The 25,130-nt window shown below is 42.1% G+C and overlaps 1 protein-coding gene, 1 long non-coding RNA gene and 1 other non-coding gene across 3 annotated transcripts in view; all 3 read left to right on the top strand.

Moving 5' to 3' along the window:
- LOC132522480 (uncharacterized) overlaps positions 1-25,130 on the top strand; it is a 288,307-nt gene that overhangs the window by 17,013 nt on the left and 246,164 nt on the right. The window lies entirely within an intron of this gene.
- On the top strand, positions 4,698-7,241 carry LOC132522138 (uncharacterized). The gene is made up of 2 exons (XR_009541084.1): positions 4,698-4,885; positions 6,231-7,241. It is a non-coding gene; the product is annotated as an uncharacterized LOC132522138 (long non-coding RNA).
- Positions 23,407-23,514, top strand: LOC132522552 (U6 spliceosomal RNA). The gene has a single exon (XR_009541290.1). It is a non-coding gene; the product is annotated as a U6 spliceosomal RNA (small nuclear RNA).

Raw genomic sequence — 25,130 nt, forward strand, 5'->3', positions numbered from 1 at the left:
TCCATGCAAGGTGCCATGGCCCACAATGAGCAGGCTAAAACTTTGTGAAGGACCTAATGCCTCAGCTGAACTTTTAAGGATAAATACAGTGAGGCAGCTAAAGGAATCATGAGAAACAATGAAGTTACAGATGCAAAATACTCCTTTAGGTATTGTTTCAGGTGGATATTTAGATTGGACTCTACCTGTTGATTACAGTTCCGGGCATGAAAGTCAATCCCCATAGGTAATACATTTTGCAAAAAAATTTCAACAAAGCTTATTTTCATCTCAGTGTACCACGTTATCATAGTGAGCATGGATAACATTTCATGGTCAGACTGCATGGGTCAGGAATTAGATCAATCGAGGTGCCAGATCTTTGTTTTGATCAACAGAGTAATCAGTAATGAAAGTGTTAGGGTTCTGCTAACCAAAATAGTAGTTAAGGAAGTTTACAGTCTTTAGAAAGGAATGCAGTGACAGAGAGATTTTTCTCATTTGAGGTGTTCTTTCAGCATAGACCAGGGATTGTCCTCAGAGATAGAGCCTTATCTATTTTGGTACATGGGGTAAGATACAAATTCACTCTCAATCAGCTTTGTAATTTCTGATGTATGACTTAAGTGTTCTTAAAAATTTATGCCAGCTAGTGGCTTCATATTTAAATAATTATTCTTGATAATTAGATGTCAAGCTCAGTTGTTTCTAGCTGTTGGAGGAGTATATGTGCTGTCAACATGTAAATATAACACACTTTAGAGTTGTGCACGCTTTAGAATGTTTGCTTGTGCCCTTTAAATTTCAGTAGACAGATACAAAGCTCTTTCTCCCTTCCTAATTTTGACTCTCTTCATAGAATCACCTAAGCTCAGTCTCTGGGTGGCACACAGTAATCAATATACGTTATTTGAAAGACTGAATCAAATATATTTTGATCCAGAAGAAACATATGCTCTAAGCCTTAGGGACCTGGGGAAACTGAACTTAATGTACTCTTTTGTATCTGTAAAATAGGGCTCATCATACTTCCCATCTGAGTCTTCATGAGAACTAATATACGTAATAAGAGTTAATATATGTAAGTCTTTGGCATATTTCTTTTATTAATAGACTTTATTTTTTAGAACAGTTTAGATTTACAGAAGTGAGCAGATAGTACAGAGAATATATACCTACATCTCCTCCCCTCACCCCATCCCAAGCCTGGTTTCCCTATTATTAACATCTTACATCAGTGTGGTATATTTGTTACAATTATCGAGCCAATACTGACATCTTATTATTAATTAAAGTCTGTAGTTTATTCAGATTTCCTTAGTCTCATTTACCTAATGTCCTTTTCTGTTCCAGGATCCCATCCAGGATACTAGGTCACATTTACTGGTTGGGTCTTCTTACGTTCCCTGTGACAGTTTCTCAGACTTTCCTGTTTTTGATGATTTTGACAGGTTTTAGGAGTACTAAAGGTACTTTAGTATATTCAGGTACTTCAGGTATTATATTGTAGGATGCTCCTCTATTGGAATTTGTCTTTGGTGCATTTTAAGGTATGTAAAAGTGTTAGTTATTGTTATTGTTGCTTCATATTTAGATTATGTTGTGGAACAGAGGTAGGATGTGATGGGGAGATAGTTTTGCTGGACGTAAAAGAAAGATTATTTGAGGCTTGGTCATTTTATCAGTGCTTAAAGACTCTCTGGAAAAAATGTGGTTTTCCTACATCCATTCTTTTATCTCTCCATTTGATTCAGTAAATATTCACCAAGTCCCTGTTGTGAGGGTAGAAGTGTGTTGGATGCTGGGGATTCAATGATGAACAAAGCAAAACTGCCCTCACGGAGCTTCTAGTCAAATAAGGAGACAGCTAATAGGCAACTAAAAAATTGAACAATCTAAAGAATAACTTGTGACAAGTGAAGAAAAAATATTCTTATATTAAAGAACATCTCAGCTGGTGAGGGGAAGGGGGACTACTTTATTCGAATTATATATTAGTTAGGAGCAGATTTAACTGTGAGGGGCAGAAAACTTTAAAAACAGAAGCTTAAGATAGGAATTTCTCGCTCATGTTCAGGAAGTCAGGGAATCAGTCTAGAACTCATGTGGCAGCTGCATAGTATCAGGGTCCTGGGCTCCTTCCATATTGTTTCTCTCCTGCGCATGGATTCATTTCCCAGGATCGCTTCATGATCTAAGATATTTTCCAGGGCTGCAGCCATCATATCTGAATTCCAACTAGCATGAAGGTGAAAGAGGCAGAGAAGGGAACACCCACTTTCCCATTTCTGCTTACTTTTTGCTGGTCAGAACTTAGTCGTGGCCTTACCTAGCCTCCTTACCTAGTCTTTATCCAGGTGGCCAGGTATACCAGTTAAGCATCAGAAGTGTTACTGCCATAGAACAGTGGTTCTCAAACTTCAGCATGCATCAGACTCAACCTGTAAGGCTTGTTGAAATACAGCTTGCTGGGCCCCACCCCCAGAGTTTCTCTTTCAGAAGGAGGCCAAGAATCTGCATTTCTAACAAGTTCTCATGTGTTGTTGATACTGCTGGTCCAGGACCACACTTTGAGGGCCACTGCTGTAGAAGAAGCGGAGCATGGATATTGGGAGAGTGGTCTCTGATTCGGAGCATAATTTGGACTTTGATCATTTACATTTTTGTATTGAGACAGATTATGCTTTCTGAGGCCAAGTATTTCATCTCTGGTGTACCAAATCTGGGTAGCTGTACACAATTCAGTCATTTTTGTATAAGGTCAGTATTTTGGTTATCTACTGGTAGGTAACAAATTACCCCAAAACACAGTAGCTTAAAGCATAAATTTGCTTATGATTCTATAGGCCTGCAATTTGAGCAGGACTCAGTGGAAAAGGCTTGCCTCTGCTCTACATGTGTTGGCTGGTCATGACTCGGGCTGGAGGATGCAACAGGGCCTCACTCACATGTCTGGGGATGGCTGTCAGCTGGGCACCATGGGGCTCCTCTAAGAGACTCTGTCTAGCAGTACAGCTTGGACTTCCTTACATGGAGGCTTGGGGCTCCACGAGGATGCCTAGAAATCACACTGAGTCCCTTCTGCCAAATTCTATGAGTCTGTGAGTCAAGCAAGTCACAAAGCCAGCCCAGATTCAAAGGGAGAGGAAATAGACTCCACTTATTGATGGAAGGAGTAGCGGAGTCACATTGAAAACGAGCATGCAGTTGAGGGGAATTATTGTGTCTGTCTCTAGCAATAGTCTACCGTAGTCAGGGCTGAGAATGTCGATATTACAGCAGGAATCCCTAACAATTGTAAATATGGACATAGACCTGTCAACCATTGTGTTTTACCCCTACCAGGACCAGAGTATAATGTGGATAAGACATTTCCAAAATACTTTTGTGCACTGGTAGAAAAGAAGTATGACAAGATTAAACAGGAGTTTAGAAAGGATTTTTTGGTTATTGAAAACACTTTACCATACCTTTATCGACCTAAAAGTTCACACACAAGGAAGAGAACACAAGTTGTAAATAAATTCACAAATATTTTTCTGCTGGCCTTTAGACCCATGGCTCTTTTTTTAAAAATTTTTTTCTTAAGTTTTGAATTTATACAGCATGTTCTTATTAGTTATCTATTTTATACATATTAGTGTATATATGTCAATCCCAATCACCACCCCCCCCCCACTTTCCCCCCTCGGTATCCATACATTTGTTCTCTACATCTGTGTCTCTATATTTCTGCCCTGCAAACCGGTGCATCTGTACCATTTTTCTAGGTTCCACATATATGCGTTAATACGATATTTGTTTTTCTCTTTCTGACTTACTTCACTCTGTATGACAGTCTCTATGTCCATCCATGTGTCTACAAATGACCCAATTTCATTCCTTTTAATGGCTGAGTACTATTCCATTGTATGTATGTACCACATCTTCTTTATCCATTCGTCTGTCGATGGGCATTTAGGTTGCTTCCATGACCTGGCTATTGTAAATAGTGCTGCAATGAACATTGGGGTGCCTGTGTCTTTTTGAATTATGGTTTTCTCTGGGTATATGCCCAGTAGTGGAATTGCTGGATCCATGGCTATTTTGACTGAAAGTAGTGATCTCAACTTTTGAAAGTCAGTATCTTAAAAATAATGTTCTCATACCCGTATAACAGGAATTCATACTCTAAAAGAGGTCAAGTTTATAGTATATTTATACGTAGTATCATTTAGGACATGGGTAAGAGACATTCATCCCCCTGTGAAATCTCTACAAGTTCCTGAAATTTTCCAAGGAGTGATTCATTATTTGTTCCAAGCATTGCTCATTTTCACTGGATTCTTACATAGCAGATACTTCTGGGAAGGGGAGGATAGGAAGTCAGTAGCACTGTACTATGAATAATTTAGAGGAACACTCTTCTCAGAGAATTCTGAGAGTCCTGGATGCCTTTGGAGGAAGGGGTTGCTGAAGCAGGAGCTAGGTGACATGGGGAAGGGAAGGATGAAGAATGGTAAGACGGGGTACTGAGCCACACGCCTGCTGCTGAGGTGGCATGCACTGGGCTTATGTGATGTTAAAACAACTGATTCCATACCAGCTCTTTATTTTAGAGAGAATATTTTGTTCCTATAATGTGATATTCACGCACTATTTGTGTTTTTTCCCTAAACACTTCTCCACAAAGAATATTTCTTTACCCTGAAAATAACTCCAGCCGCCTGCTCTGAGGTCCTTCTCTAATAATAACTTTTAGCTGTTGTGCTTTTTCTTTGGAACGAGGTATCTGTTCCAGCCCTTCCTTCTCACCCTATTTTCCCAGGTCGGAGAGACAGCCTGGCATTCTGTTGGACCTCTGAAGCTGCCAGTCCACTGTGGGAAAAGTCCAGCTTGGGCGGAGAACATGCTGTTTGTTTGCCAGGTGTTGAATTGACCGCAGGGCGGAGCTGCCCTGCAGCCTGTGTTTTCCTTGTTTGGATAGCAAGCTTATTTACCTCTGATTTTCTTAAGGGTCTTTCATTTTAACCTTTGCCTTTACCCAGTGAAAACTAAATCCAGCTCAGAAGCCCTGATGAGTTACATTCTAGGGAGCTGCTTTTGTTTGAGGAGCTAATATAGTGCGGGACTGTGATTTTATTATTCCCACAGAAAGCAAGAGCCTGTTCTGTGGTTCAGATGAAAAGCTCTGTGACTAACAGGATTCTTTCTTCCTTTTCTTCTTTTTTTGGGTTACATTTCTCCCATTAGCTGCCAGGTCCTTTTGCGACAGTGCTGGCTGAAGTGATTTATCACGTAGAGAGAGTGAAGGAGAAGTGGGAACTGTCTGGTTGCCTTTCACCCCCTGACAGCGGGGCTTCTACTCCTGCCATCAGGGCAGGCCATCAGCCTGCCAGTGAGGTGGTGTGAGCTGAGGAAAGGAGACGTGACTCAGAGCTATTGCAGCTCTGGAGAAGTCCCTGGATGCAGGGCAGTGAGCCAGTGGGTGCAGTCTGCCTCCTGGTTTTCCCTCCTAAAGCCAAAGGCTCTTGAAAGCCAAGACTTAGTTTGTCAGCCAAACTAGAGATGGGTGTCCTTCTGTGGTAGTCCTGGGGATCTACTCAGTATGGATTTTACAGTTAGCCAGAGCCTGTTGTAAACTGGAACTAGAGCTGACCAGGCATTTTTCCTCTCTTAAGCCTCTGCAAAGGCTTCCTTCCCCACACCCCAGCTGGTTGGCAGGATCCCAGGGGATACCCACAGGCTGTTGAAGGCTTCTCGATGTTGGAGTATCCCATTTTGCACTCCGAAGTCACTGTTTCCCCAACCACTTCATAGAGACAAGCACTTTTTTTTTTGGAAAATATGTGACAGTTTGACACATCCAATTAGTAGCTTAGTGTCATGACAGTAGCTGAAGAACCATGTGATAAAAGCATCTCTAGTCTTGACAGCTTGCAAAGGTCCACCGGAAAAACAGGTGAGCCATGGGCAAGAAATGTATTGGAGGGAAGTGCTAATTTGCTAACAAGATAGACCAACAAGATGTCAACAAGTAGAGAACAAAAATACAATCTCTGGTATCCTCTTGGAGAAATCTCTGCTGATGAGTCCTCCACCTTCCAGCCTCTGTGCATGGGCTCCATCCAATGCCTAGAACTGCCCCAGTTTCTGAGCCAGTCCTGACAAGTAGGAACTATAGCAGTGTACTATAAAAGTGTTACCAGGAAAATAGAAACCATGCTGAGTATTTGAATTGGGGAATGTAATGCAGGTAACTGTTTATACAGGAGGTGGAAGAGCTGAGAAGCCGAACAATGGATGGCGAGATAACTCAAAGAATAGCAACAGCAGGAAGCCACTGATACTTCTGAACTGGAACTCAACAGGGAAGAAGTGCTCTTTTACCAAAGTGCAGGAGGCACGAGGGTCATCTGGTAGAAAACCACTGTGGGACTGTCTGGTGGGAGTTGGAGCCACAGAGGAGATGCCAGAGACACTGCCCTATGCAGAGAGGGAGGGGGAGAAATACCCTGGGAAACATGGCTCGCCAAGGGTCAATCTCCTGGAATCCAGAGCAGAGCAGCAGAGGGTGAGGGCTAGCCCGGGCGGGGAGTCCCATGTGGATGTGTGTGGAAGGGAGTTCAGAATCAAGTCTTGCTGCGTGTGGACCTTGTGTCTTCAGTGCCAGGGATGACTCCTGGCTGCCATGAAATCTACCAGTAGCAGCACCTCCTGTCATAAAATAGTCTGGTAGAGTGTAATGGTTAAGATGTACAGTAGAGTTCTTGCTAGGAATGTGGGGCATATGAATGTATGCATTTTTTCAAAACTCATTGAACTATAATCTTTAAGTTATACCTCAATAAAATATACAAATACAGAAAGAGTATTAGGCTCTGGAGCCATACTGTCTGTATTTGCTACTAACTAGCTCTTATGGACTGAATTGTGTCCTCCCCCCACTCTCCCCCCACCCCCAAATTCCTTGTTGAGGTCCTAACTCTCAGTGTGACTGTATTTGGATATGGGGCCTCTAAGAAGGTAATTAAGGTTAAATGAAGTCATAGGGTGGGGCCCTCACCTGATAGGACTGTGTCTTCATAAGATGAGGAAGATAAACCAGAGATCTCTCTCTCTGCGTGTGTACCGAATTAAAGGCCATGTGAGGACACAGCAGGAAGGCAGCAATCTGCAAGCCAGGAAAAGAGGCTTCACCAGAAATCAACCTTGCCAGCACCTTGATCTTGGACTTTGAGACTCCAGAAGGCTGAGAAAATAAATTTCTGTTCTTAACATCACCCAATCTGTGGTATTCTGTTACAACAGCCCGAGCTGACTAATATACTAGCTGTGCAACTTTGAGCAAATCACAAATCTTCTGTCAACCTTAATTTCTTCATCTCAAAAATGGAGATGGTAAAAGTTTTCCTTCATAAGGTATTTGGAAGAATTAAGTGAAATAAGAGTTTAAAGCACCTAGCATGCAGTAAGTATGCGTATGTAGCTCTTACTGTTCATACCCCTGAATTTCTGCCTCAGTATCCCTCCCTGGAATTCCAGGTCTCATCTGTCATCAGCTGCTGCCTCCCAACCCCCTAGCCTACACGGGGTCTTGCTGGTCCTCTCCCTGTGTTCTGCTGCTGGCATCCTTCAGCCACCACTTGGGGTCCTGCTGGCATCATTCACCTGCGTTTCTCTTTGCTGTCAGTGCTCTACTTGCTGACACCATCTCCACTCTGAGAATGTCGTGTCCCTGTGCTTTTCTGCTTTGGTCCATCTACCAAGTGGCTCGTATGGCTGAGCCAGCTGTATCCGTTTCCCACGACCCCATCCCCTCTGGTCCTGGCTCCCTCCCATCAGCCTGTGTGCTTAGGTTGGCCCAGCACACTTCCCATCTTCCTTAGCGCTCCAGGCTATTTACATTGACTCTTGAAGCTGTGGCTGGATTTTTCTGTCTAGAAATGCATTGGGCAGGGTAAAGGGATGAGCTTGCTTTGCAGCTGCGTTTGCATAGCAAGCACACCTTTATGTTTGTTTGTTTGTAACCTAGATTGTGGGCTTATTGGGTTGGATTTTAGGAAAAATAATGGAAACTATATGTTTAGGAGGGTAGGGGCCATGGTCACAGGCCGACTGGATACAACTTCCCAGCATTAGTTCTTCACTCAGCGCTTATTACTGCTTTTATTCGGGCCTTGGGATTTGTGGTCGTCTGACTGAGGTTTGTTGCGTGGTTTGTAAGCAGTGGTTCTCAGGTTTGCGATGACTCGTGTGTTAGTTTTCAACCGCCACACACCTCAAACTCAACAGCATCAGACAACACACACATTATCTCAGAGTTTCTGCAGCTTTTAGTCTTTTAAAAGTACAAAAATGATACAAGCTGGTTATAACAAGTTTAAACATTAAGAAGTTTATAAAGTAAAAATGATACATATGTCCTTCTGACTCCCCTCTATTCCACTTCTCCCCAGAAATAACTGCTGGTAGCCATTCAGTACATGCATTCATATTTTTCCGTGCTTAGATGAACGTACACTCATACACACATACGCACATTTTTTGTAAAACAAGAGTAAGCTCACACTTAAATTAGGCAGGACTTTTGTTTGCAAGTGATAGAAACTCTACATCAAATATTTTAGTCAAAAAGAGGAATTCACTGGCAGAAGACTCTAAACCACAGGACACACTCCCTCTGTCTTTGTCTCTGCTTCTCTCAGACCAGAATTCTCTACTAGCTGGAGCTCTCATTACCAACCTCCCCTGGCTTCTCCACACAGAGAGCTCATCCCTCTGCCTTCGCCTCTAAGTAAAATACTCCCAAGAAGTACTTTGGCTGTAAATAACAGAAAACCAAACTATCAGCAACTTAATAGGGGCTTATTCTTTTCATGGAACAAGATGTCTGGAGGTAGATGGTTCTGTAGCCCAGTGGTGCCATGGTTCTGGGTCAGTTTCTCGCATTCTCTTGGTCTTCCCCTCATGGTTGCAAAATGGGTGCAGCAGCTCAATGCATCATTGTTTCCCTTGACAATGTCTTTTTTTTTAGCCTGACTTCTCTCAGAAGCAAAGCCTGAGAGACGAAGGCTGTGTGCAGGGACTTGGGCGATGCTTGCGGGGAGCAGGAGAAAGGACGGGGGGTGAAGCAGGGACGGAGGGGCAGCTAATGTAAGGGCGCCCTACTGACTGGGGCAGTGCTGCGAGTGAGCTAGTGCTAGATCCTGCTGGCCTTACGAAATATATCTCAGGACTGGGGGACCAAAGAGAAGCATTTTCCTATTGGTGTGGAAACGAAACAGTACGTCAACGAGCATATTTTCCAATCAGTGTACGTATATGTGGTATACACAGTTCATAGCTCATAGTATTTTGCTATACAGATGAGCCACCCTTTGCATTTTCTCCTATTAATGCACATTCAAGTTGCAGCCCTGCTTTTTTATCAAGTTGCCATAAGCACTGAAAGGGGCATGGCTTTGCCTCTTTTTTTTTTTTCTTTTTTCCAATCCCAGGACTGAGGAAATTTTATCCCATTTCAAGGTTTTGGCACCTTGAAAAATATAGCAATATTTCATCTTGCCAAAACACAACTATTTCAGACTAACCTATTCAGAATAAAAATAGAAAAGAGGTAAAAATAGCTTCTAAGTAGCCAAATAGATGTCAAACAGTCACAAAATCCAGTGGAGTGAGCAGTGCTGTGTGTAGTGTCACTCTGGTTTTGTCTTAAATCTCACACATTTCACTTGTAAGAGAGGGCTTTACTGGGAGCCTATTTAACGTTTTACTTACAATTCTAACCAGTGTGGTATCCTAGTTACTATTTCCACAGCAAACGAGAAAGGGAAGGAAGCTGCTAAGGAAGCCACACTGACAAAATCAAAAAGTGACCACTGACAAGCAACAGAGGAGGCAAAAAAAACAAATAACAATAAGGAAAAAAAACCTTTAAAAAATGTCATAAACATGCAAAAGAATATTGTGTTCTATCTACTCTGTGGGACAGTAAATGGACTGAGGTTCACAGCCAAAAAGAATTGTTAAAACTGCATTCAGAGTGCTCTTTACAAGGCAAGGGAATGAATAATTTATTTTGTGCTGTTATATTCTTTCATGCAGTATTGACTCAGTATGATTATTCTTTATGTGTAATATATTTTAGAGAGATTTCCCAATAAGGTTTAAAGTGATGAAAAAAAGTTGATTCTAAAACCTCTGGGGAGAGGGTATGGAGAAAAGGGAACCCTCTTGCACTGTTGGTGGGAAGGTAAATTGATACAGCCACTATGGAGAACAGTATGGAGTTTCCTCAAAAAACTAAAAATAGAACTACCCTACGACCCAGCTATCCCACTACTGGGCATAAACCCTGAGAAAGCCATAATTCAAAAAGAGTCATGTACCACAATGTTCATTGCAGCACTGTTTACAATAGCCAGGACATGGAAGCAACCTAAGTGTCCATCGACAGATGAATGGATAAAGAAGATGTGGCACATATATACAATGGAATATTACTCAGCCATAAAAAGAAACTAAATTGAGTTATTTGTAGTGAGGTGGATGGACCTAGAGTCTGTCATACAGAGTGAAGTAAGTCAGAAAGGGAAAAATTAATACCGTATGCTAACACATATATATGGAATCTAAAAAACAAACAAAATGGTCATGAAGTACCTAGAGGCAGGACAGGAATAAAGATGCAGACGTAGAGAATGGACTTGAGGACATGGGGAGCGGGGAGGGTAAGCTGTGACAAAGTGAGAGAGTGGCATGGACATATATACATTACCAAATGTAAAATAGATAGCTAGTGGGAAGCAGCCACATAGCACAGGGAGATCAGCTCGGTGCTTTGTGACTACCTAGAGGGGTGGGATAGGGAGGGTGGGAGGGAGAGAGACGCAAGAGGGAAGAGATATGGTGATATATGTATATGTATAGCTGATTCATTTTGTTATACAGCAGAAACTAACACACCATTGTAAAGCAATTATACCCCAATAAAGATGTTAAAAAAACTAAAATAAAACCTCTGGGGGAATTTTACTCTCCAAACAACCATTTTCCATGGAGTTTTAGCCAAGAAATTTCTTGCAGCAAACCAATTGGGCAGCCAGAGGAAATGATTTCTCCACCTCTGTGCACAAGGGGGCGATGTGCACCAGCCTTTGCCTCTAATTCAGGCCAGCGGTGCTCTTGTCTCGAGTGCACTTGCACGGTCACCATCCATCCTGGCACTGTGACGGATTAAGCTGGGTAGGCAAATATTAAAAGAGTTTTATCCATCCTCCTAGAACTTTTCCAGAAATGTTAGAGGTGAGCTGGAATGGAGGGGGCAAGAAAAGAATCCTTTACCAGGAAAAAAGGCATTTGGGAACTTTTTCTACAAAAGTTAAATAACTAGCAAACATGTCATTTATTTCTTGTTTAGTTTGTGTAATTAGTAAACAGTAATATCCTAGCTGTGGCATCAGCCAACCAAGCCATTACTCTGTGTGTGTGTGTGTGCGTGCATGCTTGGAATTAACTAATAGTATTGAATAGATATTGTTTTTTTGCTTTGTTCCAGATTCTTATAGTTTAATGCACTAATTCTTATATATTTGTAATCTTATTACTGTTCTTAATGTTACCACTCCATTTTGTTTATTCCTTGTCATTTCTTCCTCTATTCTTCCTTTTTCTGTTTTTTGGGTCTTACATGCTTTGTTAGAGAGAATAATGCCCCCCCCCGCCCCCGCACCAAAAGAAGTGCATGTCTGAATTCACAGAACCTGTGAATATGTTATGTTACATGGCAAGGGGAATTAAGGTTGTAGGTGGAATTAAAGTTGCTAATCAGCTGACTTTAAACTAAGGAGATTATCCTGGATTATCTGGTAGGCCAAAAGTAATCACAAGAATCCTTAAATGGGCAAGGCAGAGGCCAAAAATTTAGAAAAAGAGAAATGGCATTGTGAGAGAGACGTGCTGTTGATGGCTTTGAAAATGGAAGGGAGTCACAAGCTGAGGAAGGTGGCAGCCTCTAGAAGCTGGAAAAGGCAAGAAAATGGATTCTCTCCTAGAGCCTCCAGAAAGGAATGCAGCCCTTCCAAAACCTTGGTTAGCCCAATGAGACCCATTTTGAACTTCTGACTTCTAGACCTCTTAAGATAATAAATTTGTGTTGTTTTAGGTCAGTAAGTCTGTGGTAATTTGCTCTAGTGGCAATATGAAACTAATACACATGCTCATAAATTACATTTAAGATGTATTTATGAATTATTTATTGTATGCTCAACACTGTACATAGGGAGAAGATGCAAAAGTAGTATAAAAGTCACACCTTCTCACAAGCCATTGATATTTCAGGACATGAAATAGGGTTTTATTTCTGTTATACAGATCTTTACCTATTATTATATGATACTCATAGTTGCATAGGTAACTCCTATTCATCTAACCAGCTACATTTATTAGTGCCTTCTCTGTGCCAGGCATTGTGCATATAAAGATAAGTGAGATACAAAGATGAAAAAGATACAGTTATTTAATATGACCAAGCAGAATTCTTCATCTCTACTACCACCTAATCTGCACCTCCTGCAGTCTTTCCCCAATCTACCAATTCCTCAAACTCCAAATCTATAGGATAGTTGGAGTAGAGGTTTTCAACCAGTGGTGTGAGTGAGAGATATTGCTGTGGTGGGTATGAATGGGCAGGTAAAAATACAATGCCTGGACCTGCCCCTGGAGATCCTGACTCAGTAGTCTGGAGAAACATTTGGCTATAGGTTATTTTGTAAAAACTCCCTAGGTAATTCTTTACCTTGTTTTAGAGAATGAGATAAATATAGTAAAAAAACAGGCCAAAGAAATTTCAACAAGTTAAACATTTGATATCATACAGGTGGTACCCTTAGTTGATTACAATATAATACAAGTAGAAATTAACAATAACAACAATAAAAGAGAGCTACTCAAAATCTATACATTTGGAAATTAACAAAGCACATTCCTAAATAGTTAATTTTCTGGATGAAAAGAGATTCAGAGTAAAATTGCAAAATATTCAGAATGAAACCACAATGAAAGTAGTATGTATTGGGACTTCCCTGGTGACACGTTGGTTAGGAATCTGCCTGCTAATGCAGGGGACATGCGTTTGATCCCTGTTCCAGGAAGATCCCACGTGCCGCGGAGCAACTAAGCCCATGCTCCACAGCTCCTGAGCCCGTTTGCCACAACTGCTGGAGCCTGAGTGCTGCAACTACTGTGCCGCAACTACTGAAGCCTGTGTGCCTGAGAGCCCATGCACTGCAACTACTGAGCCCACGTGCCACAACTACTGAAGCCTGCACTCTCTAGGGCCTGTGTGCTGCAACTACCGAGCCCGTGTATTGTAACTACTGAAGCCCACGTGCCTAGAGCCTGTGCTCTGCTACAAGAGGAGCCACCACAATGAGAAGCCCGTGCACTGCAACGAAGAGACAAAGAGTAGCCCCTGCTTGCCACAAGTAGAGAAAGCCAGTGCACAGCAATGAAGACCCAATGCAGCCAAAAAAAAAAGAAAAAAGAAAGTAGTATGTACCAAAATTATAAAAGTAGCCAGAGAGCAATTTATAGCCTTAAGCTTTTGTTAGAAAATAAAAAAGATTGAAAATAAAATACCTAGCTCAAGAAGATAAAAAAAGAAATCCTAAAGAGTAGAAATATTCACATCAGGTTAAAGATAAAAACAAAATTAATGAAGCAAAATAACCTTAGTGGAACTGATTAATAAAACTAAAAGTTTGTTCCTTGAAAAAAATAACACAAACTTTAGCTGTGACAAACATATGGTATTATTATTAGTTGTAGTATTAGTATTAATAGTAGTGGTAGTAGAAGTATTAAGAAAACGTGTATATAATGCTGTATATCAGAGACATTTATTACCTACCAACTATGCATGTACTTGCTACTTTTCAGGCCCTCTTGGTCATGAGCCTGTAAGCAGAATGGCTACTGAACTGTAAGTGGAGCGACATGTACCATTTCTCAACCAAAGCATTTAAGAGCTTGTGTATGATCCTTCAGCTTCCCTCTCTCCCTCTTTCTCTGCTGCTGTGATCTTGAAGGCCATGTCCTGACATAGCAAAACCATTCATTGGAAGCAGCCTAGATTACTGAGTCCCCAGTTGAAGGACAGATGCTCTGGGGAGTTGCCTAATTGACATAGCACCCTGTGTGAACAAGAAATTAAACTTTCTTGAGTTAAGTCACTGGCTCATGTTTTAATGTAACATAGTCTATCTTATCCTGTCTAATTCATGTTTCATAAAATGTGTTTTTGTAGAGTACCTCTCAGTTGTTAGATACCTATAACTTAACCAATTTACTGTGAAAGTTAAAGTGTAGGAGGAGAGTGGAAAAGGACAGATTAGCTGAACTCTTCAAAGTTCATTTTTCCTGTTTATTGCCAGGCAAATATACCTAAAGTCCCAATTAGTTTCCAAGACCTAATAGACCAGGTCTAGTATGCCTCAAATCCTGTAGAAAAAAATGGCTTCCAGGCACCTCCTTTAGTGTTTTCTGTTTAGAATATTTTTCTTAATTTGCTAATTCACTGTTGCTTTAGAAAGATAGTAGATTAAGCATCAACTCTTTTATTTCTAACTCCAATAAACTATTAATGTGATTTATTACAATTAATTTATTATGGCATATTTCCATCAAAATAAGAAAAATGAAAATAATACACAGCCAACAGGTCTCTGCATTAAATTACCTGTAACTGAATTTGACTTGATTTTGTTGCTACTTCTCACATTCAGAGTGCAGTAGAGCAAGCCACTTATTAACATTTATTGTAACACTAGTTCTGTATTATTTGTACAGGAATGTTTTAAATTGTTAGTCATATTTCTGAAATGCACAGAACATTGAAGCACACACTGGTTTAATATACAGAGTCAGCTTGTCTGAGTTCCTATCCCAATTTCACCACCTTACTAGCTAGGTGGCCTCGGGTACTATTTAACCTCTTTGAGCCTCAGTTTCTCCTCCTGTAAAATGGGAATAACAGTAGTTGAGGTGGGGATTAAAAATGGTACTCTAGGGCTTCCCTGGTGGCGCAGTGGTTGAGAGTCCGCCTGCCGATGCAGGGGATGCGGGTTCGTGCCCCGGTCCGGGAAGATCCCACATGCCAGCGGAGCGGCTGGGCCCGTGAGCCATGGCCGCTGAGCCTGCGCGTCTGGAGACTGTGCTCCGCAACGGGAGAGGCCATGGCAGTGAGAGGCCCGCATACCGCAAAAAAAAAAAAAAAAAAAAAAAAAAGGTACTCTATGTAAATTGCTCAATTAGTGTTGCTTTTGGTGATGTTGATGATGCTTATGATGGAACAGGTTTGAGAGTAGTCTAGTCACATGGAGCTGGTACTGATGAGCAGCTCTGCCTCTTGCTTCCAGTGTATCTTTGAGCAACTTACCCTCTCTCATTTTCAGTTTTCTCATGTACAAATGAGGGTAATTATAGTTATCTGGTAGGCTTGCTGGAGTAGAGTATTACAAACTGTTTAGCACAGAGCTGTGTACACAAGGCACTCAGTGAATAACAGCAATTATTATGAAAACCAAAAATTGATTTAGTTTACCTATATAGGACAAATATCATACAAAATAATATTCTCTGTTACCATGCTCTTCCACTCCTTCCTGTGGCCTTAAACAATGCTATTTCCTGAACTCAGGCCAAGTTCTGATACCAAGAATTCCAATATATAAAAATAACCAATATTTTTTGTTTTGTTTTGTTCTGTTTTGTTTTGTCAGCACTGCACGGTTTGCAGGATCTCAGATCCCCAACCAGGGATTGAAGCCTGGCCATGGCAGTGAAAGCCTGGAATCCTAACCACTAGGCAACCAGGGAACTCCCTATTTTGTATTTTTTAATATCTAGATTTCATGAGGTTTTATATCTGGAAATTTGAAAATCTTTGTTGTTGTTATACTAATTTTATTTGCCCATGTTGGATTTAACTCAGAGTCCACATTTTTGTTTTCTTTTTTTTTCTTCTTTCTTCCTCCTCCCCTTATTCCACCCTTCTGATTTTCCTTCCTCCCCTCCTTCTTTATAATTACATATACCTCCAAACTGTCTTCCATGCCACTCTCTATAGCACGAAAGACTAGATCCGTATTGTGGAAGAGCGGCTCTGAGAATGCAGCATTGAAGCTAGCACTGACCTTTCTTGGCTTCCATGTGCCCATCTAAATGATTATCTCCTCTGCCACACAGAGGCTACCATTGCTCTAATTATTGCTTTCACTCTCATTTCTGTCTAAGCTTTACATTCTTCCAATGCACTGAATATTAATTTCAGGTTGCAAACATTCGATAATTTTTAACCCATGCTTTTTTCTTCAATGCTACTGTAAACATATTAGCTTCACATTCTCTATTGTTTACAAATTTAAAATATTAATAAAATTAATATTTTATTTCTAGAGAAGAAAAAGTACCAGTGATGTTGATGTTAATGTTAAGATTAACAGCTCTTGTGTGGGGCGTATTATCTCTTTTTCTGAAGAGGGGAGGGTCATTTTGAGGTTTGGGGAGAGAATCCCGTCTTCAGGCATGTTTGGTGAGGTTCTCGGAAGAGCAAGTGTGGGAGGAGGGAGTACCATGAGCTTGTAGGGGGTGCAGATTTGTGGTCAGCATTCTTGGCCCTTCCGGGGAGTGGGGACACAGTTGTGCATATCCATTCTCGGGCGGCAAGATGGCATAATGATTAAGAGCACAGGCTTTGGAGACCGATAAAGCTGGCTTCAAGAACTAGCTCTATCACTTGCTAGTTGCATGGCCTTGTATAAATTACTTAACTTCACCAAGCCTTGGTTTCTTCATCTGTTAAGTTGGAACAGGAATAGTACCTTTCCTTAAGGGTCATTGTGATGACTGAGTGAGAATACCTGGAAAACATTTAGCACAGTGCCAGGCACAGGGTAAATGTAGTAAATGTTTGGTATTGTTATGGCTATTTTATTATTATTATATATATATTTTTTTGCGGTACGCGGGCCTCTCACCGTTGTGGCCTCTCCCGCCTCAGAGCACAGGCTCCGGACGCACAGGCTCAGCGGCCATGGCCCACGGGCCCAGCCGCTCCGCAGCATGTGGGATCTTCCCGGACCAGGGCACGAACCCGTGCCCCCTGCATCGGCAGGCGGACTCTCAACCACTGTGCCACCAGGGAAGCCCTATTATTATTATTTTTATTAATTTCTATAATTTAATAATTTAGTTTAGTTCCAGAATGAGAGTTTTTTCACTCCTCCAATCAGTCATGTGATCCTTGACTTCAACCCCTGGCTTTAAAATGGGAAGCTGTTATTTCTTCTTATGTGTTTTTCTATGTTTGTTTGACTATAAGGAGGATAAATCATCTTCTTCCTTTTCTCCTCACTCTTTTTCTAGTCCATTTAAATCTAATAAAACTCTGCCTGGTGTAGGTTTCACTCTAAGGCATATAGACATCAGAAGAAAGTGGTTGCTTGCTCCTGCCATTTGAAACATGGATTTGGACACAGTGGAGCCCTGCTGGATGAGACAAAGTTCTAGAACTCTCAGGGACTTGACTGCATGGGTTTGAAGGACTCAGCAGTCTCAGTCTCACTAGGGGTGATTTTGTTTTTGGAGCCTGGGGAGTTTGATGGGGATATTTTTGCTCTGGTGGCGGGGGACTCCCCAGACATCTGTGTGACTTTCCTGGAGGCCTCTTTCTCCCATGTTTTTTTTTTTTTTTTGCGGTTTGCGGGCCTCTCACTGTTGTGGCCTCCCCTGTTGCGGAGCACAGGATCCGGACGCGCAGGCTCAGCGGCCATGGCTCACGGGCCCAGCCGCTCCGCAGCATGTGGGATCTTCCCGGACCGGGGCACGAACCCGTGTCCCCTGCATCGGCAGGCGGACTCTCAACCACTGTGCCACCAGGGAAGCCCCTTCCTCCCATGTTAATCATATGCTGGGATGTGAGAGGACCATCATCTCAGTCCCTACCCGGCCCTTGTCAGCAGCATGCGAGCTGGGAGAAGTGAGCGTCAGCCTCTGGCTGAAACCAAGAGGTGGCAAGGAAATGGAAGCCTGACAACACACATGGGCAAGATCAGTACTGAAGCTGCAGGCCTGAAATCACAGTGTGTGCGCCGGAATATTTTTGGCTTAAATTATCTGTGATTGCTTCATCACTTCAACCTATTTTTGTGAATATATTTTTTACTTACAGAGTGCTTTCACATTAAGTAGAAAAACCCAGTCTTTCCTTCCCTATGTTTTTCCTTTACTCTCATAAGGCTATCACATTCACAACACTTCTGACACTCTGGTCACCAGATGTGTGTGTTTTTTCTCCCCACCAAGGATTTCTCTGATACCAGTGGGTGTTCTGCAATGTAACTCAATTCTGATACTAGCTAACTGGAGACAGTATCAGATCCCACAGGTTAAGAGCTCAGTCCCACAAGACTGTACCCCACACCCCCACTTCAGATGCCAATCACAAGTAGTAGGTCCCCAGCTCACCCACAGCTTCTGTCAGGTTTGGCTGTAAGTCAGAGGTTCCCACAACCCCTTCTTTGGGTTCCACTGATTTGCTAGAGCTGCTCACAGAACTCAGGGAATCACTTATAAGTAAGAGGTATGACAAAGGATACAGATGGACAACCAGATGAAAAGATACATAGATCGAGGTCTGAGAGTTTCCCAAGCACAGGAACTTCTGACCCCGTGGAGTTGGGCTATGTCACCAACCTGGAAGCTCTCTGAACTCCATACTTACTGGGATTTTTGTGGAGGCTTCATCACGTAGGCATGATCAATTATTAACTCCATTTCCAGCCCTTCTTTCTTCTCAAGAGAATGGGGGGTGGGATGAAAATTCCAAGCTTCTAATCATGGCTTGGTCTTTCCAGTGACTAGCCCTCATCCAGGAGCCCACCCAATGAGTTACCTCATTAGAACAAATCTAATGTCACCTCATTAGAACAAACTCCTGTCACCCAAGAAATTACAAGGGGTTCAGGAGCTCTGTGCCTGAACAGAGGGCTGGGGGCAGAGACTAATGTATTTTCTATCATCTCACACACATATGCCAACTGGCATGATCCTCACAATAGTCTTTTGAGGCAGGCAGGGTAGGCCTCAGCCCTAAGTGACAGAGAAGAAAACTAAAGCTTTCTCCAGTTAATCTTTCTAGTAAGCGGCAATGCAGTTTCTGGCTCCCGGTCCCATTGTTTAGAGTGTTTTTGGCTGGGCTGATTGTGTTCTTCTAGGTAAGCACTATGGTATGGCTTGAGGCCTGCTGGGACAATCTCCGGGCACCAAACTACTTCTGCTTTTCTGCATCATCTTCTGAAATTCTGTCATTTTGAATCAATCATACATTTGATTTAGCCATACCTCTCCAAGCCCTCTCTTACAAAATGCAAAGGGGTAGGTAAATAATAAATGGTAAATCAGTTTGCCAGATTACTTTCTCTCTTGACAGCTAGCTGAGATCAGGGCAGTTAGGGATGGAAATGTAGATGATAGATGGAGAGAGGGAACCTCTGGAGTTTGAAGGGCTCTCTGAGAAGGGGAGGCCTAGGAAGGTGTATTGGTTTTCTATTGCTGTATAAGAAATGACCACAACTGTAATAGCTTAAAACAGCACACATTTATTATCTCACTGTTTCTGTAGGTCAGGAGCCCAAGGATGGCTCAGCTTTGTCCTCTGGTCAAGGTTACAAAGCTGCAATCAAAGTGCTGGCTGGGCTGCATTCCTTTCTAGAACTTGGGATCTTCTTCCAAGCTCCCATGGTTGTTGGCAGGATTCAGTTCCTTATGGTTGGAGGACTGAAGCCCTCTGCTCCCAGAAGCTGCCTGCAGCTTCCTGCCACGTGGCCCTCTCCACAGGCAGTTCATATCATAGCACCTGCTTCTTCAAGGCCAGCCACAGATTTTCTCTCTCAAGTCTCTAAGATGTAGTGTTATATAGTGTAAATATGATCATGGGGGTGACATTTTGAGATTTTACCTAAAAAATCTAGATCTTTCAGTGAAGCTGGGCCTACATTCTCACTGGCAAACAGCTGGTAGGAGCTGAGTAGTACCAGTAGGTAGTAGCTTGGCCATGAAAGGACCTTAGTTTCCTGTAGGATCCCTGCCTTCCACGGATGCCATATCTGCACTGCCACGCCCTGCTTCAGTCATTCACTGTACCCTTCCGTCTCTCATGGGTATTGGCGTTTGTGACACAGGATTACATTCTTGAAGAAACTGAGAAAGTGTATGACTCCAGGAAATGGAATAAGGAGGCTGTAATTGAAGAAAGGGGGTGGGGCTGAAGCAACTATGATCCTATACCCTCTCATATGTGTAATCATAACACCAAAAAAGGTTGGACTGAACATAACTGGGTTTGTTCCTGGCTCTGCACTCACATGTGTGGATTTGAGTCTATAATTTCACCTCTCTGAACCTCAGTTTCCTCATCTAGAAAGCCTTCCCTTCCCCCAGAGTTTCTGATTCAAATAGGCTGGGGTAAGGGACTAGGAATCTATCATTTTGACAAGGGCCCAAGGTGATTCTTCATGGTCAGGCGAGTTTAGATGACAAGTCCACTCACAACTGGGCACTGGCCAGCAACTCAGGAAATAAGAGCCAGTTCTTGGCATTGACAGTTAGGGCTCATCTAAGCAGGCTAGAATTCATGGAAATATTTCAGCTCCAGAAGGAATATTCTCAAGGAGAAAATATTGAGAAGTTAAGAATCTAGGAAACTTAGTCAGAAACCAAACCATATAGACTGGGCCATCATGGTGGAGCAGGGGAAGCATGGATGTAGTACACAGGGTCCCCCAACCACTACTACCTCCTTCTCACTCCCCAGTAGCTGGCTTCCTACACTCCATAGATGTAGCTGCCTACTGGGTCAGTGCAGGGGCTGAACATTTGCATCTTATGTCTCAAAATATTTTGTAAACTGCTGCTGGGGCAAAGCTATGCAGCCCAGTAAAAATCAGGGGCTCAGTAAATGTTGATTAAATAAGGGAATCAATAAAAAGTAAATGTTTCCTGAGGTCTGGTACTTGGTACCACTTTGATGCACTCTCCCACTCTTTTTTTTTTTTTGCGGTACGCGGGCCTCTCACTGTTGTGGCCTCTCCCGTTGCGGAGCACAGGCTCCAGACGCGCAGGCTTAGTGGCCATGGCTCACGGGCGCAGCCGCTCTGCGGCATGTGGGATCTTCCCGGACTGGGGCACGAACCCGTGTCCCCTGCATCGGCAGGCAGACTCTCAACCGCTGCACCACCAGGGAAGCCCACTCTCCTGCTCTTAATCTCTCTGAATGTCTCTGAGAACATGGAGAGAAGTTCTCCTCTGTCTCTCCACACACTCTACTGAGCTGAGTGCTATCTGTAGAGAGATTATAGTTAATGAGGGGCCCAATTTAGAAAAAATCTTTTATTTCTAGCCAAAAGCAAATAAGTGCCCACAATTTCCTGGTTTAAAAAATGCAATTATCATTTTTCATTGAAAAATAAATTCTTCTAGTTTCTAGAACACATTTTTCCCAACTAAGGAGAATTTCTAGTAACTTATAGGTGTGGAAAACCTCCCTGTAGGCAAACTTGATTTTATCATTACACTGTCATGTTTGAAAATATAAGAGAATTTTAAGTAGCCTAACACAAATGCTGATCTTTATAAAGCTTTGTGGTTAAAAGGGCATGAGATTTATCAATGTTGTGCAGTCTCTTCTTTCTAATCACACCTCAATAAGGCATGAAAACAAAAGACATTCGGAAGGACACATGCGCTTTATGAAGTCCTGCTTTGGGTGAGACTTTGCTTCCCCTAGGATATATTTTGGTCAGTTAGTTCATATATTTTTGGTCCTATCTCTTTCGAACACACAACATTGGTTTGGGTTAATAGCCCAAAAGAGCCTTTAAATATTTCATAGCTGTTAGTCCTGATGAAAACTCAACTTGTACCAAAGTTATCTTTTATTTATGGGCTTCTGGGGGCATCCATAGTGCTCCGCGAAGCATGGGAAAGACAAGTTTATGCTCTGGGCCTTCTGTGAGTGCTTGGCATTTAGATAGCAGTGACAGGTAGGAGTGTGAGTGGCTTTGTGAGTTATTTGGAATGATAGCCTCCTGGTTGGAATGACATGCTGTCCTGCTTGGGGGAAAATGATTTCACAGGGTATGGTCACTGGTCACTGCATTTGGAATCATTTTTCTGGAAGTGGTGATGAGCATTTAAGGGACAGATAGATTGGGAGGATAGATGGGAAAAAGAAAGGCATTTGAAATGAGGGAAACTGCATGACCAAGGCACAGATGTGCTGTATCTGGTATATTTGGGGAACATATTTGGAGGAATAGCATTAGATGAGGCTGAGCGGTATAGTGGGCCTGGATTATGAAGAATCTGGAGAGGCAGGCCTTGCCATTCTAGCAAATGGAAATAAAAGGTTTTCTATGGAAGGCTTCTTTTTTTAAAATTATAGTTGATTTACAATATTATTTTAGTTTCAGGTGCATAGCATAGTGATTCAATATTTTTATAGATTATACTTCATTAGAAGTTATAAAATAATGGCTATCATTCCCTGTGCTGTACAATATATTTTTGTTGCTGTCTATTTTATCCATAGTAGTTTGTATCTCTTAATCCCATATCCCTACCTTGCCCCTCTCCACTATGGAAGGTTTCTGAGTAGAGAAATGCCATAATAGTAATTACTTTTTTTATTGAAGGATTACCATACACAAGTAATGATACAAGTTCTTCTATATACATTGACTCACAGCACCCCTGGAGTGTAAACACCATTTTCAGTACCTCATTTTTCAGATGAGGAAACTGGTCATTGTAAAGTGGCTGAGACAGGATTTGAATCCAAGCTGTTTGGCCCTACTGCCAATGCACTTAAGCAGTAGGCTATCTAGTACTCCTCAACTGGATAAATGGTATCTAAGGAAGGTTAATCTCAGAGTTGATTGGAAGGGGGGAAAAATCTTGGTGGTGAGAAATCCAGTTAGGAGGCTACGGGAGTAATTCTAGGCATGTGAGAAACCATTCACATGTTTGCTTCCTGCCTCTCCGTCACTGATTTCATCCATCCCTACTAGTCCTATGCTAATTCCAGTCCTCATTGTTTTCTGCCTCCTGCCCTGCTCCCCAGCAATCCATTCTCCACTCTGCAGCAGAAGGATCTTTGTAAAAGCAAATTGGAGCATGTTGCTCCCTTGATTAAACCTTCCAGGTAAAATCCAAACTCTTCATGAGCTGGCTCTCATTTCTTTTCAGCCCCATTTCTAGGCACCTGCATAATTTCACACCAATAAACATCAGCTGGTATTATTATCCCGTCACAACCCACTTATCACACCACTGTATTTGCTGAATGAAGAGAATCAGTGAGTGGGAATGAGATTAAGATGGATATGTGTGCTCGCTTCGGCAGCACATATACTGAAAATTGGAACCATACAGAGTAGATTAGCATGGCCTCTGCTCAAGGATGACATGTAAATTCATGAAGCCTTCCATATTAAAAAAAAGAGAGAGAGATGGGTATGGTTAATAGGCAGATGTCTGATTTTAACATTTTCTCCCCACCTGCAGGCCTGAGGCAAAGAAACCCAGAGGAAAAAAGATCTGCCTTTTTATTCTGGGGCCTCTGCAACTTTTCCTTCCAGAACCTATCTAGCAAGTGTTTTCCCTCTTATAGCAGCCCTTTTGGGGGGTCTGTTTCCTGGTCTCCATCCTGCGTAACTGCCTTGACCGCTGGCTCTGCTGCCTGGAAGCCTGGGGCTTGGCCACGCTTACTGCAGCTCCAGCTCCAGGAAGCCAGCCCCAGAGCCTCTCGCCCCTCTGCTGCCTTGGGAAGGGGATTCAGATCATTTCAAGGAAAAAGGAGAGGATGATTCAAAGATGAGTAGACAGTTTCAAGATGGCTGACTCAGAGGATGACTCAGAAGAAAGCTGGAGGGGTAAGGAGGGAGGACAGTAGCTGTGATGGTAAAGTGCAGGGAGGCCTCTGGAGGCTTCAAGGCTGGACTTCAGTCCCATTTCCTGACCTCAGGCATGACCCTCAACTGTCCCAAGTCTCAGCTTACTCTCCTCAAGTGGGGCCAATCACAGCATCTGCTGTACAATAGTATCTTGAAGGTTAAAGGGAAAGTGACCCTCAGGCACTCAGCGTGATGGCGCATCACAGGAAGCACCCTCCAAAAGTCAGCTGTCATTGCTTTAAGTGGGAAGTGACAATAAAAGGGTGTGGCCTAAAACAGGGAGTTTCAAACCTTTTGGTATCTGGAGGGCCCCTTAGGCTCCTAAATGTTATTGAGGACTTCAGAGAGCTTTTGTTTATATGTTTGTTATATCTAGTGATACTTACCACATTAGAAACTAAAACTGCAATGTTTAAAAATATTTATTAATTATGTAAGACCAATAATAAACCCATTGTCTGTTAACATATTTTTTTAAATGGGAAATAATAAGTTTTTCCAAGACAAAAATAATTAGAAGAGTGGCATTGCTTTACATTTGTGTAAATCTCCTTAATGTTGGGCTTAATAGAAGACAGCTGGATGATTCTGTAGTCCGGTGCAGCACCACATTCCGGTAGCCTCTGGATAACTCCACTATACTCCTGTGAGAGAATGAGCGTTAAAAAGGCAAATAACATTTGGTGCTGTTATGAAATAGTTGTGACCTCAAAGTCTGCCTGGAGTTTCAGGAATTTTCCAGGGGTCCCCAGACCACACTATGAGAACCACTAACCTAAAAGATCATTTTGAAAAAGATTTTGTTTTCAATCTGTGAATAAAGATAATGCCATAAAATGAGATTATATATCACCTCCATCAAATGGGCAAAAATTAAAGAGTCTGCCAATATCAAGTGTTTCTGAGGATGTGAAACATCAGAAGCTCTCACCCTGTGTAGCACAGCTATAAATCGGCTTGACTGTTGTATTAGGCATTACCAAACTTCTCTTTAAAGTTAAAGTCGCTCATACTCTACCACCCAGCTATTCCACTCCTCAGGAGAATTAAGAAACAAATGATGATATCTCTATATAACAGAATACTACAATTAAATACTAAAATGAACAGTAATGGTAATAGAAGAGTACAATAGTAGTAATGTGATATATTCACATA

This window comes from Lagenorhynchus albirostris, chromosome 6, assembly GCF_949774975.1.
Source record: "Lagenorhynchus albirostris chromosome 6, mLagAlb1.1, whole genome shotgun sequence".
Classification (NCBI taxonomy): Eukaryota; Metazoa; Chordata; class Mammalia; order Artiodactyla; family Delphinidae; genus Lagenorhynchus; species Lagenorhynchus albirostris.